The sequence below is a fragment of the Panthera tigris genome, chromosome A1, assembly GCF_018350195.1.
Source record: "Panthera tigris isolate Pti1 chromosome A1, P.tigris_Pti1_mat1.1, whole genome shotgun sequence".
Taxonomy (NCBI): Eukaryota; Metazoa; Chordata; class Mammalia; order Carnivora; family Felidae; genus Panthera; species Panthera tigris.
In genome coordinates this window covers 120,605,805-120,623,566 of record NC_056660.1, presented here as the reverse complement: position 1 = coordinate 120,623,566, position 17,762 = coordinate 120,605,805, and the positions used below count along the sequence as shown (strand labels likewise).

At 38.4% G+C, this 17,762-nt stretch overlaps 1 long non-coding RNA gene across 1 annotated transcript in view; it reads left to right on the top strand.

Moving 5' to 3' along the window:
- Positions 1-5,889: 5,889 nt before the first annotated feature.
- LOC122238637 overlaps positions 5,890-17,762 on the top strand; it is a 69,173-nt gene continuing 57,300 nt past the window's right edge. The window contains exon 1 of the long non-coding RNA XR_006217655.1: positions 5,890-6,303. This is a non-coding gene — a long non-coding RNA (uncharacterized LOC122238637). The remainder of the gene's footprint in view (positions 6,304-17,762) is intronic.

The window sequence follows — 17,762 nt, the reverse complement described above, 5'->3', positions numbered from 1 at the left end:
TATACAAAGAAGTGAATATATGGAAAAGGGGAACATTGGGATCATTTTGGAGGTACACATCTGGCACATATCTATAGTGTTTTTACATTAAGATGCAGTTTTGGAATCATGGTGTGTGTGTGTGTGTGTGTGTGTGTGTGTTTATTGGGAATGAGTATTGAATTTTTAAAAAGTTTTCAGCATTTATGCAGATCATAATGTGATTTTTCTCCTTAGATTTATGGTATTTTTTGGTAATAGATTTCCTATATTGATAGTATCTTGCATGCCTAGAACAAATCCTGCTTGGTTATTGCATATTGTTTTCAGTGTGGTGATTAATTCTGTTTGCTAATAAGTATTGAATATTTTTGCATTAATAGTCACAAATTGTATTAGTTGGTAATTTTATTTTTAAAAATCTGGACTATGTCATATTTAGTTATCAGTGTTATATTTGCCTCGTAAAATGATTTCAAAAGTCCTTTATTTTCTATGATTTGGGTACAAGTTTTGTTATATTGGGACTATTTAGTTATTGACAGTTTGGTAAAACTTCATTGTGAAACCTTCTGGGCCAGATGGTTTTTTTGTACAGTATAGCCTTGATAATTTCTCTCTTTTTATCTATGAAAATAAGCCCATTTAAGCTTTCTAAATGTACTTGAGGAATTTTGGTACACTGTATTTCTTTAGCAATTATTTATTTGATAGAAGTTTTCAAATTTATTTGCATAGAGATATGAAAGTAATTTCATGATTTTAAAGTTTTGTTTTAATGGCCGTTTCTTACTATTTCTTTGTATATTTGTGCTTTCGTGCCTTTTTTCTTAATTAGGTGAACTAATGATATGCCTACTTTATTAATACTCTTCAAAGAACAAGGATTTTGATTTATTAATTAGATTTCTTGTATTTCTCTACTATATTAATTTTCACTTTTATCTCTTATTTTGTTCTTTTTTTTTAAATTTATTTTTTATTTTTTTTAATTTTTGAAGGAGAGAGAGACCGAGCGTGAGCAGAGGTTGGAGCAGAGACAGAGGGAGACATGGAATCCGAAACAGGCTCCAGGCTCTGAACTGTCAGCACAGAGCCCGATGCGGGGCTCAAACTCACAAACTGTGAGATCATGACCTGAGCCAAAGTCGGACGCTTAGCCGACTGAGCCACCCAGGCGCCCTTCTTATTTTGTTCTTTATGCTTCATTTTGTTGAACTTGATTGTTCTTTTAAAAAACATTTTCTGGAAGTAACCCTCACAATATTGTGGGCCCTCTTGCCATGACTTTATTCCCCTGAAGTTTAAAAAAATATACTTTTAGTTTGCAACTTAATTCATTAATTTTTATTATTTTATTTTTATTGATATAAGTGTATATTACTTTTTTCTGATTATTGCTTGAATGTATTCCATAGATTTTGATTTTTTTCCTGATTACTGTTTGAATATATTCCACAGATTCTGATATGCAGTATTTTCATTATCATTACATTTTGGAAAATTTGAAATTTGGGGTTGTATTTCCCTTTTCCCTTAAGATTTGTTTAAAAGAAAAATTTTAATTCTCAGGTGAAAGAGTTTTCTTATTTAAAAAAAAATTTTTTTAATGTTTATTTAGTTTTGAGAGACAGAGAGACAGAGCATGAGTGGGGGAGGGCAGAGAGAGAGGCTGGCACAGAATCTGAAGCCGGCTCTGGGCTCTGAGCTGTCAGCACAGAGCCGGATGCAGAGCTTGAATCCATGAACCATGAGATCATGACCCGAGCCAAAGTCACACGCATAACTGACTGAGCCACCCAGGTGCCCCATCTTATTTTTAAATACTGTTATTAATTCCTTATTGCATGATAATTATACAGTGTTGTTTATATTATTTCTTCTCCATGTGACTTACTGATGCTTTCTTTGTGACCTAGCAGTTGATTCATTTTGTAAATGTTCCAGGTAGGCTTGAGGGGAAAATGTAATTTTCTCTTTTCGGGGTTTAATGTTTGATATGTTTCCATAAGATCTGTTTTACTGGGAATGTTATTTAAGTCTTATATAGCTTCATTAATTTTTTGTCCCCTTGACCTGTTTTATGATGAGAGTAGTTTACTCAGGTACATTATTGGTGTGCTTTTGTTTATTTATTTCTACTTGCTTCTCCTTGTAGTTTCTGCTTTATAAAGATGGTTGCTGTGTTATTTGGTATATAGATATTTCTAGATGTTATATCTCCCTTTTGAATTACAGCTTTTAGTATTAACAGAGGTCCTTTGGTTTCATTAATTTGTCTTTGGCTTGCACTCTACTTTGATATCAGCATGGCAAACAGTGTTTTCTTATTGATTTCCTTTGCCTGTTATGTCTGTATTTATCCCTTTGCATTTAGCCCTTCTGATTCACTGTTTCTCAGGTGTAACTTTTGTATGCATCACAGATTTGATATTTCTTTGTGAGTCATTTTTATTTTGAAAGATGAATTAAGCCAATTCACATTTGTTGATATGCTTGTTATATTCTCTATTCTATCATTTTATTTCAATTATAATTACCATATGATTTTATCATATTTTCTGTTTCTCTACCTTACATGTTTGCTTTGCTTTTTAATATTTAGTTTCTTTTGCTATTAGGAGTAGGTATTTCAGTGATAACCTTTTTACTTAAACACCTTTTTTTAAAAAGATTATTTATTTATTTATTTTGAGAGAGAGATAGAGAGAATAAGCAGGGGAGGGGCAGAGAGAGGAGACAGAGGACTGAAGCAGGCTCTGTGCTAGGCTCAAACTCTCAAGAGTGAGATTTTGACCTGAGCTAAAGTTGGATGCCTAACTGACTGAGCCACTTACATGCCCCTTAAACACCTTTTTAATGCCCTTCTCCACTGTCTTCTTAACTTTCATTACCTGATTTGTCAGTTTCTTTTTTTTTTTTTTAAGATTTTATTTTTTAAGTAATCTCTACACGCGACATGGGGCTTGAAATCACAACCCCAAGATCAAGACTCCCACACTCTTTTGATTGAGCCAGCCAGGTACCCCAGATTTATCAGCTTCTAATGTATCCTTTGACTCCTCCCTTTTATCTGCACAACAAATGTTTCCAAGCTGTGGTCCACTGAGGCCTCTGAAACCCTTTCAGGGAGTTTGTGAGTCAAGCCATTTTCATAATAATACTGAGACATCATTTTGCTTTTCCATTCACATTTTCTCATGAATTCATATGAAAATTTTCCAGAGGCTGCCTGATATGTGATGATGTTATCACTGTGATGGCTAATGAAATGTGGGAAACACTATGACAATCCAGCTATCTTAAGCCACACCTAAGAGGGATTTTCAAAAATGTAGATGATGCCACTTTTGTCACTATATTTTTTTTGGAAAAGTATCATTTTTCTAAAAATGTTATTTATGTTACCATGTGATAGATTTATTCTAGTTATTTTTAAATTTTTTTTAATGTTTATTTATTTTTGAGAGAGAGAGAGACAGATCGTGAGTGGGGAAGGGGCAGAGAGAGATGGAGACACGGAATCCAAAACAGGCTCCAGGCTCCAAGCTGTCAGCACAGAGCCCAACACGGGGCTCGAACTCACAAACCATGAGATCATGACCTGAGCTGAAGCCAGATGTTCAACCGACTGAGCCACCCAGGCACCCCTCTTGTTATTTTTAAGTAAATAATCCCTCAGGTTTAATTGCTAATATGGAAAATATTGATATCTACAATTTAATAAACAAAACCTTCTGAAGTTCTCAAAAATTTGAGAAGTGTAAAGGATTTCAGAGATCAAAAAATTTGAGAACTGCTTCTATGCAACATCAATGAATTGATTCTGTTTTTTACATGCCTTCTCCATTCTCTTTCACCTCTCATTTACTCATATTTCCTTCATCAGAATCTATAGCATTTTATATTATTCTACTCTTGCCTCTATTTTTTAAACCTTACATCTAAAACTAGATGTATTAAATCCTGTTACTCCTTTTGCCTAAATTTCCTCAGTCATAACTTGGATGAAATGCATCCCTTGGCAGTTTCTTCAAGAACTCATTGCTACAGTATTTCCCAAGTTCTTACATGTGTAAAGATTTTTTTTTAAGTTACTTTTTGTTTATGGCCTTGATATTGAAGAACAGCTTAGCTGGATATAAAATCCTTGGTTCACATGTTTCCCCCTTGAGTTTCTTGCAAATGTTGCTTGGTTCCTGCCTTGTTTTGTATGTGGCTCTTGGGAAGTCAGATTCTAGCTGAATTTTCTTGCTATTTTAAAATTTAAAATTTCTAGTACTTTTGCCTGACTAGAGACCTGAGTTTTTTTGTTTTGTTTTGTTTCATTTTGTTTTAAATTTCTCTCAGGTCTCATTTCTGAGGGTTGATCATTCTGGGTAAATTTTCCCAGGTGCCTGGTGGGCCTGTTTAGTATGTGGATTTCAATTTTCTAAAATTTCTCAAAACTTTTCATGGATTATATTTTAAAATATTAATTTTATTCCATTGTTTTGTTTTAATGTGTAATTGGATCTCCTTTGCTTATCTTCCATTTAAACTACCCTCTTTTTGATCTTTTTAAAATGTTTTTATCTTATGGTTATTATCTTGGTTGTTTTTCCATTTCCTTTCCTTTTATTAAATGTTCATCCAATTATAAACTTCCTAGGACAACTTGCAGTTTTCTTTTTTATTTTGAGATGAGTTTTTTTCTTTTTATTCTATTTCATTTCATCAGCTTTTACTTTATTCTTCCTGTTTTATGTCCATCTGGTTCCTTAGATTTTGATAATCTGATTCAGGTGTTTTTCATATTCTCCAATGATTGCTTGAAAATACTGGATTTGGTTTGGAGTATTGTGCTATATAGTTTCTTTTGCTTTGCTGTTGTTTTGAGGGCGGTGTGGGAGAATGTTCACCAGTTTCAATGTCTCAATTTTAAATTTCAGTTTTATTTTTTCAAATTTGTATAAATGTAGACTGTCTTGGAGTCTCTATTTTGTGGATCGGATTGGCAATTTGGGAAGATTGCAAGTTGTTTATTTTGGGAACTTCCTCTTATGTTTGTGAAGTGAAATGCAGCATCTTTAATGAATATCTTTTTTTTTTCAATATATGAAGTTTATTGTCAAATTGGTTTCCATACAACACCCAGTGCTCATCCCAAAAGGTGCCCTCCTCAATACCCATCACCCACCCTCCCCTCCCTCCCACCACCATCAACCCTCAGTTTGTTCTCAGTTTTCAAGAGTCTCTTATGCTTTGGCTCTCTCCCACTCTAACCTCTTTTTTTTTTTTTTTTTCCTACCCCTCCCCCATCGTCTTCTGTTAAGTTTCTCAGGATCCACATAAGAGTGAAAACATACGGTAGCTGTCTTTCTCTGTATGGCTTATTTCACTTAGCATAACACTCTCCAGTTGCATCCACGTTGCTACAAAGGGCCATATTTCCTTCTTTCTCATTGCCACGTAGTATTCCATTGTGTATATAAACCACAATTTCTTTATCCATTTATCAGTTGATGGACTTTTAGGCTCTTTCCACAATTTGGCTATTGTTGAGAGTGCTGCTATAAACATTGGGGTACAAGTGCCCCTATGCATCAGTAATGGATATCTTTCTATCTATTGATGATCTTTCTGTCTGTCTACCTGTCTGTATCTATCATAGCAGGAGAGTTGCTGGGTATTTCCCAATTTAAAAATTTGTTTTTGTTTTGTAGGATACCAAATTTCCTTCACAAGCTTGCTTTTTTCCTCACTATCCCAGACTGTAACGTGTTTCTTTTCCCTTGAGATGTTGTATCTTCCTGAGGTTGCTATCTGGGCTCCTGCACACCTTTACATCTCTTTTCTGTAGTCATTCTTTTGTTGTTGTTGTTGTTAATTTTTATTTAAGTAATCTCTACACCAAACGTGGGGCTTGAACTCAAAACCCTGAGATCAAGAGTCGCATGTTTTTCTGACTGAGCCAGCCAGTTGTGACAAAAATTTGTGACAAATGACTTCTTCTTACCGAGTTTTGTCACAATTAGTATGGACTTTCTCTTTCCAGAGGTGATTTTAATCAATCTTAGGCAACTACACCCCTGTTGGAGGAGAACTTCAAGAGGATATGACCTTTGGTTCACCTTTGGGCTGGAACCCAGGCAATCAGAGGTTCCTCCCTTCCTCCCACCTCTTCCACAGCTGAAGCGGTTTTCCAGGGCACAGCGTTGAGAGAGCAGTGAGCTCTTGAGAACATCTGCTGAATCCAATTAAGGCCTCTATATAAACTCTTAAGATGGGGGAGGTGCGTGTGGATGATTTCTAGTTTTGCAGTGTTTGTGAGAAGCTGCGTAGGTAAGTTATCTTGTTTGTTAAATTTTCTACCTACCCATGACAAGTGGCCTGTACCTGCCTCTTTCTTCGGTTTCTCCTTGCCCTCCATGTACAAGGCCAGTATCCCCTTCTCTCTCCCCAGTTTTCTTGGGCTTCTCTCACTCTCCACAAATGCTTGCTGGGGGAGCTAGTGCTCTTAGTCTGGTAGTTAGGCTGAAGTGTTGGGTTTTCTGTGGTTTTATTTGTTTTTCCAGTTAATCTGTGTAGCTTGTTTGAAAAAATTGTAGAGTGATTCTTATTTAGGTGTTACGCTTATCTTGGGCCCACCCAGAAACAGAAATTCTTAAATGTGACCGAACTGGATCAATCACCTTTCCCCTCCTTTCCCTCATAGTATATGCTTTTTGTTTTTTTTTTTTTTTTTAAGTTTACTTTATCTCTACACCCAACATAGTGTTTGAACTCGGGACCCAAAGATCAAGAGCCACATTCTCTACCGACTCAGCCAGTCAGGTTCCCCATATATGCTTTTGTTACTTTATTTTGTTTATGAAGTCCAACAAACTTTTTTCAGTTAACACTATAGTTTTGTTGCCTTTATATCTCAAACCTATCAATAGTCTCGCCTTTTATATAGCGTTATGACGTTTTTATAGTTTGATTTTTCTCCATGTAGTGAACAAATTTTCCCATTACCTTCCCTTAAACAATTCTTTTCTTACTTACTTGCATTTTGTCACATACGAGGTATTCATATACACATAAGTGTTTCTAAGATATTTACTCTGCTCCATTAGTTTATTTTATTATTATGGCTTTAGAGTGTGTCTTAGCATGTGCTTGCCAGCTTTTTAGTTTTTGTTTTAAAGTTGACTGAGCCACATATAGACCTATACGTTTTTGTTCGATGTAAATTTTGAAGTAAATACTATCTCAAAATGTTGAAGTTGAAAGTTGGAAATTGACAGATTAGTGATGGAAAATTTTCCATGTAAAAAACTGTCGGAACTTCCATGTATTCTGAACATCTTTAATGACCTTCATTAGACTTTAAAATTGTTTTCTAGAGGGGTATTGAGGTTTTACTGCTTAGCCTAATTCCTAAGTTACCTTCTATTTTTGTTGCGTATCTTATATTCTCGAATTGGTCATTATTGATGTTGACTAATACTATTGATCTTTGTAGGTCAATCATGTATCAGCAGAATTGTTAAGCTCTCATTTATTATAATAGTTTGTCTCTAGATTATGTTGGTTCTTCTAAGTAGAAAGCCTCCACTTTATCTACTTTGTCATTTTGTACTTTTGGGTGAGGTAAAAGTAGGAAAATAAAGCTTTATTTAGTGTGATTATTTGAGAGCTGTCAGAACCTGTGTGTGGATATTTAAAAAAAACTTTAAGTATATTTATTGTGAGAGAGAGAGAAGGAGCATGTGTGTGCAAGCAGGGAAGAGGCAGATAGAAAAAGAAAGAATCCCAAGATAATGCCCTGAGCTGAAATGAAGAGTTGGGACACTTAACTGACTGAACCACCCAGGCACCTTGTATATGTGGATACTTAAAAAAAAAAAAGTTATTTTGGGGAAAGTATAAGTCGGGGAGGGGCATGGAGAGGGAGGCACAGGATCTGAAGCTGGCTCTGACCTGACAGGCTTACAGTGGTGACCCTGATATGGGGCTCAAACTCAGGAACCATGACATCATTACCTGAACTGGAGTCTGACGCTCAACTAACTGAGCCATCCAGGTGTCCCTGTGTGGATATTTTTAATGTAGTAGTCTGTTAAAACCATGGAGAAAATACTCGGTCTCTGAAGCCAAATGATCAAGGGAGGAGAAACATGACCCTTAAATCCTCTTATTTGTATAATTTCTCTTCATTTTAATAGCCGGGTGGGCTGACAAAAATCCGTGCTTATTTTAGTTATTTGACTTGAATTTTAAAATTTTTGTTATTTATTACACAGTGGATTATTGTAAATTAAAGAAGTAATCAAAACATTTTGTGAATTATTCCCAGCCTATGATTCAAATGACCTAGAACTACAGGGGGAGACACTGAGATTTCCTCTTCCTGCCTCCACTTCCTTCCTCTTCAATGAACCATGTTCTGTGCATCCTTTTATCCCTTTTCTTTATATTTAAATCCATATGTATGTGTTACACCACTGCTTCATTTACTTCTTAAATCTATTCTTCCTCGTAATACAACCCACATAACAGTGGCTTTTAGTGTGTTCACAAATTGAGCCATGTCTGGCAACCATGAATAACATTTCCATCATTGTGAATTTGTGTTGTTTGAATATTTCATTGTAAATGGAATTAAGCAATATGTGGTCTTCCTTTACTTCACTGCACATGACTTTTTAAAATAAGTATTAGTGGGATCCTTCTTCTTTCTCTTAAATGTTCTTATTTTTTATATTTTTCTTAGATGTTTCAAACCTATCTTACATGTTTCTGAGTAATTATTTTTAAAAACAATAAAATCTATACAGACCAGATGCATCATCTTTGATTCATGCATTCTGTTATTGATGGATATATGTTGTAGCTGGTCATTCTTGACAAAAATCTCTTACTGAAATTGGTTGATAAATGCACTGTGCATATGTAAGGCCTAGTCTAGAGGGGGAATCTACAAAATGGAAATAATACTGCCTTCCTTTCAGTTACTGTGCAGGTAAGACAATACCCATGCTTTGAACTATGCCTGGCAAATAAACTCCAAAATGTTAGCTATCATTAATATTACAAAAATACGCAGTGGCCTAGAAAATATTTAGAATAGTAAGTATGAAAAGCAACCCAGTAAAACAGTATACAACCTTTGGTGATAATTTTGTGAAAGCTACATATGCTTGTGAATAAAAAGTGAAAGGAAATAATTTGTGTGTGAACAGAACCGATTTGCTATGATGATGGTATTACGGGTTGCCTTTTCATATTTTCAAAGTGTCTTTAATGTTACATCTGTATAGCATTAAAAAGAAATGCAGAGAGGGAAGAATTCTTGCCCTTCAAGATGAGAAAGAGGTTCCCAAGCACCCTGAGGTTGGGGTCCCTACCCAAATCAATGTGTCTACTAAAGGGATGAGTCAAGACCATCCATTCATTCATTAAATACATATCAATAGAGAGCCCATCATGTGTGATGCAGTGTGAGAGAGAGAAACTGTGTGAACAATGGGGAAGATCTTGGGTTTTGCATTTTAATATCTTAGTCTCAGACTTAAGCCAACAAATGAGTAAACCAGGAAAGTGTTCCTGGGGAGGAACATTTCAGAAGAGTGATGAGCTTCACTTGAAGTCTGCAAAGCAGGAACCAGCTTCATGCGTGTGAAGTAGAGGGGGAAAAGGCCAGTGATGGTACATAATGGTGGGGGAAATGGGAGCAGAAGGAGGTCTGACAGGAAAACAGGCATCAGATCATGTAGGACTTTGTAAGCTAGGGCAGGAAGTTTGAATTTGCTTCTAAGTGTGATGGGAAGTCCTGAAAGGTTTTAAGTAGGAAAGAGTGACTTGGTTGAGTCTCTGTTTTTAAAAAACAAAAAAAAAACAAAAAAAAAACAAAAAAAAAACAACTTTGGGGGTGCCTGGGTGGCTCAGTTGGTTGAATGTCCGACTTCGGCTCAGGCCATAATCTGATGGTTCATGGGTTCAAGCCCCGCATGGGGCTCCGTGCTGACCCCTTGGAGCTTGGAGCCTGCTACCGATTCTGTGTCTCCCTCATTCTCTTCTCCTCCCCTCTTTGCACTCTGTCTCTTTGCACTCTGTGCTTTTAACTGGCTGCTCTGTGGGAAATGGATTTTAGGGAGATCAGTAAGGGGGGGATGAAAATGGGCAAGAAATGATGGCTCAGGTTAGGTTAGGGGTAATGGAGAAGGAGAGAAAGTGTTGTTGGGATTCTTGGCAAGATAGTTTCGTCTACCATTGAATTGATTGTGGGACATAAAGGGGAAAAAAACCCCAAAGATAACTTGGAGATTTTTTTTTTTTTGGTTGAGTAATTGAGTGGGTATTAGATCTGTATAGCATTAAAAAGAAATGCAGAAAGAACTCTTGCCCTTCAAGATGAGGGCAATCTAGTAGTTCTTATTAGATTACCAGCCAGAAGTGACAAGTAGAGATTCGATGATGAGTATGGATTGCCAGGAGAGATCTAGAAGACCTTAAAATAGATGTGGTATTTAAAGCCAGGGGTTTGGGCAGGCTTTCCTAGAGAGAATATGTAGATAAAGAGGAAAAAGAGTCCCAGTCTTGGACTTTGAGTGATAAAGGTATGATGTCTGATTTCACATGGATCCAGGAGCTTTCCCTGCACCAATCTCCCCAAAATCAGAAATTCCATAAGTAGAAAATGATTCTTAGGTTCCCATTAAAGTCTAACGACCTGGGAGAGATGTTACAGGAAGCCATATGATTATACTTGGCAATGACTGTGGCTCTGTGCGTTAGGAGGTATTAGGAAAAAGGAGTGAGGACAGCCCTAAGTCCATGAGGAAGCAGCACTAAGCACTCAAATTCATTGTGGGCAGAATGAGGTTAGAGAGGGCATTGGTGGGCCAGTAAAAAGCACACACAAAAAATGGAGACTCAAGGTCTAAAATCAGACCTCTGACAAACAGGGTTTTCTCTGTATGGTCTTGGAGTCAGCTCAGGAGCTGTCAGCTGTCCTTATTCCTTGGGATCAAGGGATGGGGAAGCTTTTTCTTTCACTTGCCCTGGCAGAGAGCATGGCATCTCCAAACTTGTGTGGTGGTTTTCTGGACATACCTGGCAGCAGCTGTAGACCATGTCCTTGATGCCAGTATGGGGAATTTTCCACAAAAGCACACAAGGATTTGTCCCACCCGACTGAGAAGGCTGTTTTTCTGGATGGATCTCTATTTATGCATGAGGGAACTTGGCACTGGCGAAGCGGTAGCTTATTTCTCTTTTTTGTTTGGTTTTATTTTGTGCTTCAGAAATAGAACAGATTAAGCATTACTTGCTTTTGAAGGCTCCAGCTCTCCCTACAGCATGACTTTAAATTCTGTTCTCCCCAGGCGAGAACGTGGAAAAACATCTCCGCTAGCTTTGGTTAAAAGCAATGCAAATGCAGGGCATACTTGGGAGGGATTTTTTTAGTTTAATTTATATGTCTTTGAAAATACGTCTTCCTACAAAAAAATAAAGGCTTGTTGTAAAGAAAATGAAGCAAATGAGACCAATATGAAGAAGAAAGAAAAAATGAACTTGGATGATAATTAAAATGATGAACTAAAACTATGCTAGAACTGGAAGGACCTTTCAAGATAATGGAACTAAACTCGAACTATTCTGTGAAGGGTGAAACTGGGGCCCAGGGAAGGGAAGGGGCTTGCTCAAGGTTCCCCAGCTAACAGTAAGAGTTAAGATCCTTTTCTTTCTTGATGCATCTTGTTTTATTGTATCAGGGGTTTCCAACCTTTTGTGGACTTGGAAGTGAAGAGACTCTTGAAGGCAAATATTCATTACAAGCCAGGTACATACCACAGGGCATGGTCTGGATGGAAGGGAGCTGGTGGGGAGCTGCTGCTACAAGCCCGCCCTAGCCACCCATGACCCCCAGAATTGTTTGCAGACACCCCTATGGAATGCCTTGGATTTCCTGGAACCATGCTGGATATATTTAATAATCCTGTATTGGCTAACAGTTGACTGAATGTTTGCTATGTGCCAGGTCCCTTTTGAGGTGAAAGGAATAAAACCTGGAACAGAACAAAGATGTATAGAGTGCATGCTGTCTGTATTCTGCTGGTCTCCAATGGCCTTTTCCACCCCGTCCGTGCATTTTGGGTTATCCCTTACTGGAATCTGACAACACCTGATAAAAACCATCCTGAAAGTCCTATTTTTTTTTTCTGACTTGATTTGAGTATAGTTCGGTCTTTCCTTGTTTTGAAAAGATGGACATTTCTCAGTGTTGAGTCAGAGCCTCCATTGCTTTTTAGCTGACTGAGGGCTTAGCAGTTGCCCTGAGACTAATTTCTGTCTGCACTTTTATTACAGATGAGGAACGTGATGATTCCAAAGCTGCCATTTCAGCATTTTTTGGGCAAACCTCCTAAGGATGCTACACATCCTTAATTAAAAGAGGTTAAATAAATGTAATTTCTGACAGACAACATTATGGATCCCACATCTCTTGTGCCCTAATGTAGCCTATTAAAAGCTTGAATGTATAAAATAGAAATGACTCTGTTTCTGACATCAGTTGTAAGCTCCATTCCTAAAGGTCCCCTGAGCCATCTTCCATGTTGACGCTGTGGTTCTCCACCTCCTTTGAGCTCCCCACATGAATGCAGGAAGGGCAGATTGAGAGGTGTTGGGGTCCTTGGGGTCCAATCCTGGCCCTCCCCCTAATGGGCTGTGGATTGTGGACAAGGTATTTCCTTGAGTCTCAGGTTCCTCACCTATATATTAGTATAGTGGGTATGAAACTGGGATCATTGTGTGATTAAAAGAAACATAATCCTATTCAAGTGGCACAATGCTTGGCCCACAGGCACTTAGTACAGGTTGTTTCCTTCCTTCTAATCTGAAGAATCAGTTTCTTAGGGCATTGAATTTATTGGCCCATGACTCACCTGGTGGTTTTCAAAATGCAGATTCTGAATCCGCAGGTGTGAGGGTGGGGCCTGAAACTTTGCATTTGGAATAGGCCCTAGGACATGAAGGTTGAGTGACTTTACAGTAGATCTTTGTTTTTTTAATCAAATAAAAATTTTTAAGTTTATTTTGAGAGGGAGTGATAGAGTGAGCAAGTGGGGCAGAGAGAATCCCTCAGGCTTTGCACTGTCCATACGGAGCCTGATGAGGGCTTCGAACTCACAAACTGCAACTTGATGACCTGAACCGAAACCAAGAGTCGATGATTAACTGACTGAGCCACCTAGGTGCCTCTACAATGTTTGTTTTTAAATACAATATATTAGTATATTACACTCGAGAAAAAAACTTTGCAGAATATGCCCCCAAATAATAGCCATTATTAACTCATTGGTGTTTAAGGGCATTTTTTTAACTGTTCTAGAATAAAGATACCACATTTTTTGTAAATTTAAAGGCTCATAACTTTGAGTTAAAAATCACATTTTTTAAAACTGGCCTATTATAATATGAAACATCTGCAGATTTTACTTGATATCAAGTAAGAGAAGACTGGTTTTGTTTAATGTTTTGTTTCCTGGCATCAACTATCCCTATTGGCATTCAGAAAAGTGACTCATTTATTCACTTAAATATTTTAAGTATCAACTATGTGAGAATACACAAAAGGTCTTGCGGTCATTTATTTTACCTTCTGCATTGGTTGGGGCGGGGGGTGGGGGTGGGGTAGGAACCAAAACATAATATACAAGTAAAATTCCACCAAGAGTTACTGAGCACTGTGTATATGCTCGGTCCCAGGCTGTGAGCTAGGGATGCTGAACTTGACCAAGTATAAAACCTTATAGTCACAATACTAATTTGGCCCTTAACAGGTGAATTCTCTTGACCCCCTGCTCTTAACCATGATGCCATCTGAAAAACTAATTTGCAAATTTGAGGAAAATTGTCCTAATTGCGTTCTTTTTAAATAAGAAAAGACTCTTGGGGGATTAAGCCCCCCAGACTCTTGGGGGACTCAGTGGATTAAGCCTGGACACTTGGTTTTAGCTCAGGCCATGATCTCACAGTTCTCTCTCTCTCCCCCTCTCCCCCTCTCCCCCTCTCCCCCTCTCCCCCTCTCCCCCTCTCCCCCCTCTCCCCCTCTCCCCCCTCTCCCCCTCTCCCCCTCTCCCCCTCTCCCCCTCTCCCCCTCTCCCCCTCTCCCCCTCACCCTTTGTCTCTCTCGAAATAAATAAGCTTAAAAAATTAAAGTCTCTGGAGTCTGCCACTCTAACCACTTAAATTCACAGTGAGTTGGGACATGCACACTGTGCCTTTAAGGATTTAATACATTTAATGCTTGAGAGGAATCAAAAGAAGACATTTTGTGACATTTGAAGTTGCTTCGATTTCAGCTGCCAGTTATCTGACACTCCAAAATAAAAATGACTAAAAATTTGCAGCCTACTTTACTTCTAAGTTCACATAGGAGAACCTGTGATTCTCCTGATGCCCCTTACATGCAAAGATGGTTTTAGAGATGTTGGGGTTTGCAAAGCAATGAAAAATGAGAAATTCGGGTCTTTGGGTTTTATTAACAAAAATAGCATCCATGCCTCTTTGCAAGCTCAAACATAGAAATCTCCATTTTAAGTCTAAAGGAAGTCTCAGTTTCGATTACAATCCACAAGAACTCAAGTATTTGCTCATTGAAGAAATCTTGACTCAAAACCTACTACATGCCTGGCATTGCTATTGCTTTCAGAACGGTTACATTCCAGATGTCAGCAATCTATTTAGTATTACTCCTCACCAGTGATAGTTTCCTTTTGTCATCTCTATATCCAACGTGGAGCTCAAACTCATGACCCTGAGATGATGAATCATGTGCTCATCTGACTGAGTCAGCCAGGGGCCCCAAATTTTTCACTTTGAAGTGAGATCAAACAAGTATGTCCCTATTATCTTGGAGTTTTGTAGGGTACTGAATACAGAATTCAAGCACAGATATAAAAAATTCTACCATTAAAATTATTCAGAATGTGCGTAGAAGCCTATAGAGAATAACGGGATCTCTCCTTCCATTTGAAGACGGAGAAATCTTAATTTTTTTTAATGTTTATTTATTTTTGACAGAGCGTGAGCGGGGGAAGGGCAGAGAGAGAGGGAGACACAGAATCCAAAGCAGGCTTCAGGCTCTGAGCTGTCAGCACAGAGCCTGATGCAGGGCTCAAACACACGAACCGTGAGATCATTACATGAGCAAAAGTCAGACGCTCAACCGACTGAGCCACCCAGGTGCCCCTGAAGATGGAGAAATATTCTTGGGGGAGGTAGCATCTGTGGTGAGAACAAGAGCAGAGCAAAGGTAGGTAAATTATTCATACCCAACATTAACACCCCGAAAGTCTATGAATTTGGGTAAACTGGGAACAGGATGGAGTATTTAACATACCTAAGTTGGATGTTATATTATTTCTCTACACATACACACTTACCAATAGCCCAGCTGAGCCTGGAAAAATAGCCAACATAGCAACTGGCCCAGAAAATGGCAAATATGGGATCAAACTCAGGCTGGCTCAGTGGCCAAAGTTTTTCATGGTCTCATCACAGGCATCCCTTCCCAGATCCTCAACCCTAAGGAAACAGGGCAGTTTTTGAAACCCTTCCTACCTCCCATTTTAGTTGCTGGGACACTGTCTTTAAAAAATAATTATTATTTTGACAGAGAAAGGGAGAGAGAGTATCCCAAGCAGACTTCACACTATCAGCCCAGAGCCACACATGGGGCTCAAACTAATAAACTGTGAGATAATGACCTGAGCCAAATCAATAATTGGTTGCTTAACTGACTGAGCCACTCAGGTGCCCCCACATCTGTCTTTTAAACTAAGCTCAGCCCCATACTCTCCACACCTCTGGAAACTCGGTCACCCCACCCTCATTCACACAGTTGCTTCATGAACTCTCCCTTACTTCACGTGGTCCAGCCAGAATTCATCAGGATGCTTTCCGTGGCTTAAGTTAAAAGGGGGCCGGGCTGGAGAAACAGCCCCGTAGCATAATATAAGGATAGGATGGATAAGACTACGCCGTTCTTGGAAGACGAAAGAAACCTTTCCAACACAGTCCCACCTTTATCAGACTTACATTTGTGCCCCATTGGCCAGAACTGAGCTATATATGTTCTTCTAAGCCAAATACTCACATGAAGAAAGGGATGGTCTCAATGACGCTATTCAAGACATTCCCTACATTCCAGAGCACCCAAGGAAACTGCAGCTAAATTTCAAAGGAGAGTTCTTGGGCTCGAATCCAACATTCACTAGAAAAATTTGTAAAAGTAGAGCTTAAGGACACAAGTAACTTAATAGATTGATAAATTATTTCCCTGTATTTCAAGAGACATCAAATACTGTAAAATGAGCCAATCACTCATCTTTGAACCCTGACAAAAATGTACACTAACCACGCAACCACGAAGCTAGGTCCTAATTGTGGGCAATATTTACCGTTTCTTTACTTTCCACAAGGCACCTGCTGGCCATCAAGTAGCAAATGGGTTAAGAGCCAGTGTTTATGTTGTACTTTTTATGTTACAAGCTCTAAGTGTTTTATTTATACTTAATTGTATTTTGCAACCCGTTGTGATGTAGGTTCTAGTATTACCTCATTATACAGATGAGGGAACTGAGGCACCAGCAAATTAAATAACTTGGTGGAAGTCCTATAGCTAGTGACTAGTAATACTGGGATTTGAACCAAGGCAGTCAGGCTCCCTCATCCATGTTATTAACCTCAATTTTTGCTGCCTCCAAATATTGCTTATGACTGGGTTATTTTTTTCTCCTCTCATATCACTAAATCAAGAACATCTTCCCAATGGTTCTGCATTCTCTTACAATATTATTTGGAAAGGCTAAATAGTGTTTGAGTACTTGAGCACTCTAATTTTTTTATTTAAAAGAAAAGTTAGAGGGCACCTGGGTCGCTCAGTCAGTTAAATGTGGTTTTGGCTTGGGCCGTTATCTCACGGTTTCAGGCTCTGCGCTGACAGCATGGGGCCTGCTTAGGGTTCTCTCTCTCTCTCTCTCTCTCTCTCTCTCTCTCTCTCTCTCTTTCTCACCCTCTCCCTTCCGCTCCCCCTCCTCCACTAGTACTGCCTCAAAATATAAAAAACTTGAAAAATATTTTTTAAAAAATGTTAGGAATTATACTATTTTTTTCTACTATGAACAATTCTACAATAAAGCAACTGGAGGGCAAATCTTTTCACACCTGTATGATGGTTTACTTTAATTTCTCAACCTGGTATCTAAAGTTCAACTTGAGTATATATGGTAATTTAAGGAATTTACGGGGATCAGGTTTTTAAATTTTTTTTTTTTTTTAACATTAACTTATTTTTGAGAGACAGAGCATGACCAGGGGAGGGGCAGAGAGAGAGGGAGACACAGACTCTGAAGCAGGCTCCAGGCTCTGAGCTGTCGGCACAGAGCCTGATGTGGGGTTCAACTCACAAACCTCAAGTTCATGACCTGAGCCGAAGTGGGACGCTTAACTGAGTGACCCACCCAGGCGCCCCTATGGGGAACAGTTTTGAAACATAGACTTTTTTACACATCTGGAGTAGTAGGCAGCTGCCTCGTGAATGTCTTCAAGTGAGGTCTGCCTGTATTTTCTTGTATTCAGTGGTTGCTTCTCATGAAAATAGGGTTGGTAACCAACCACATACAAGTGAAAATGTGTTCCTACATGGAGGCATTCTGTAACTATGGGACGAGCCCTAAATGATAATGGAGAATTCAGAATAAAAATTGAGGTAAAGACTGAGCAAGTCAAGTAAACCATATCTGTAT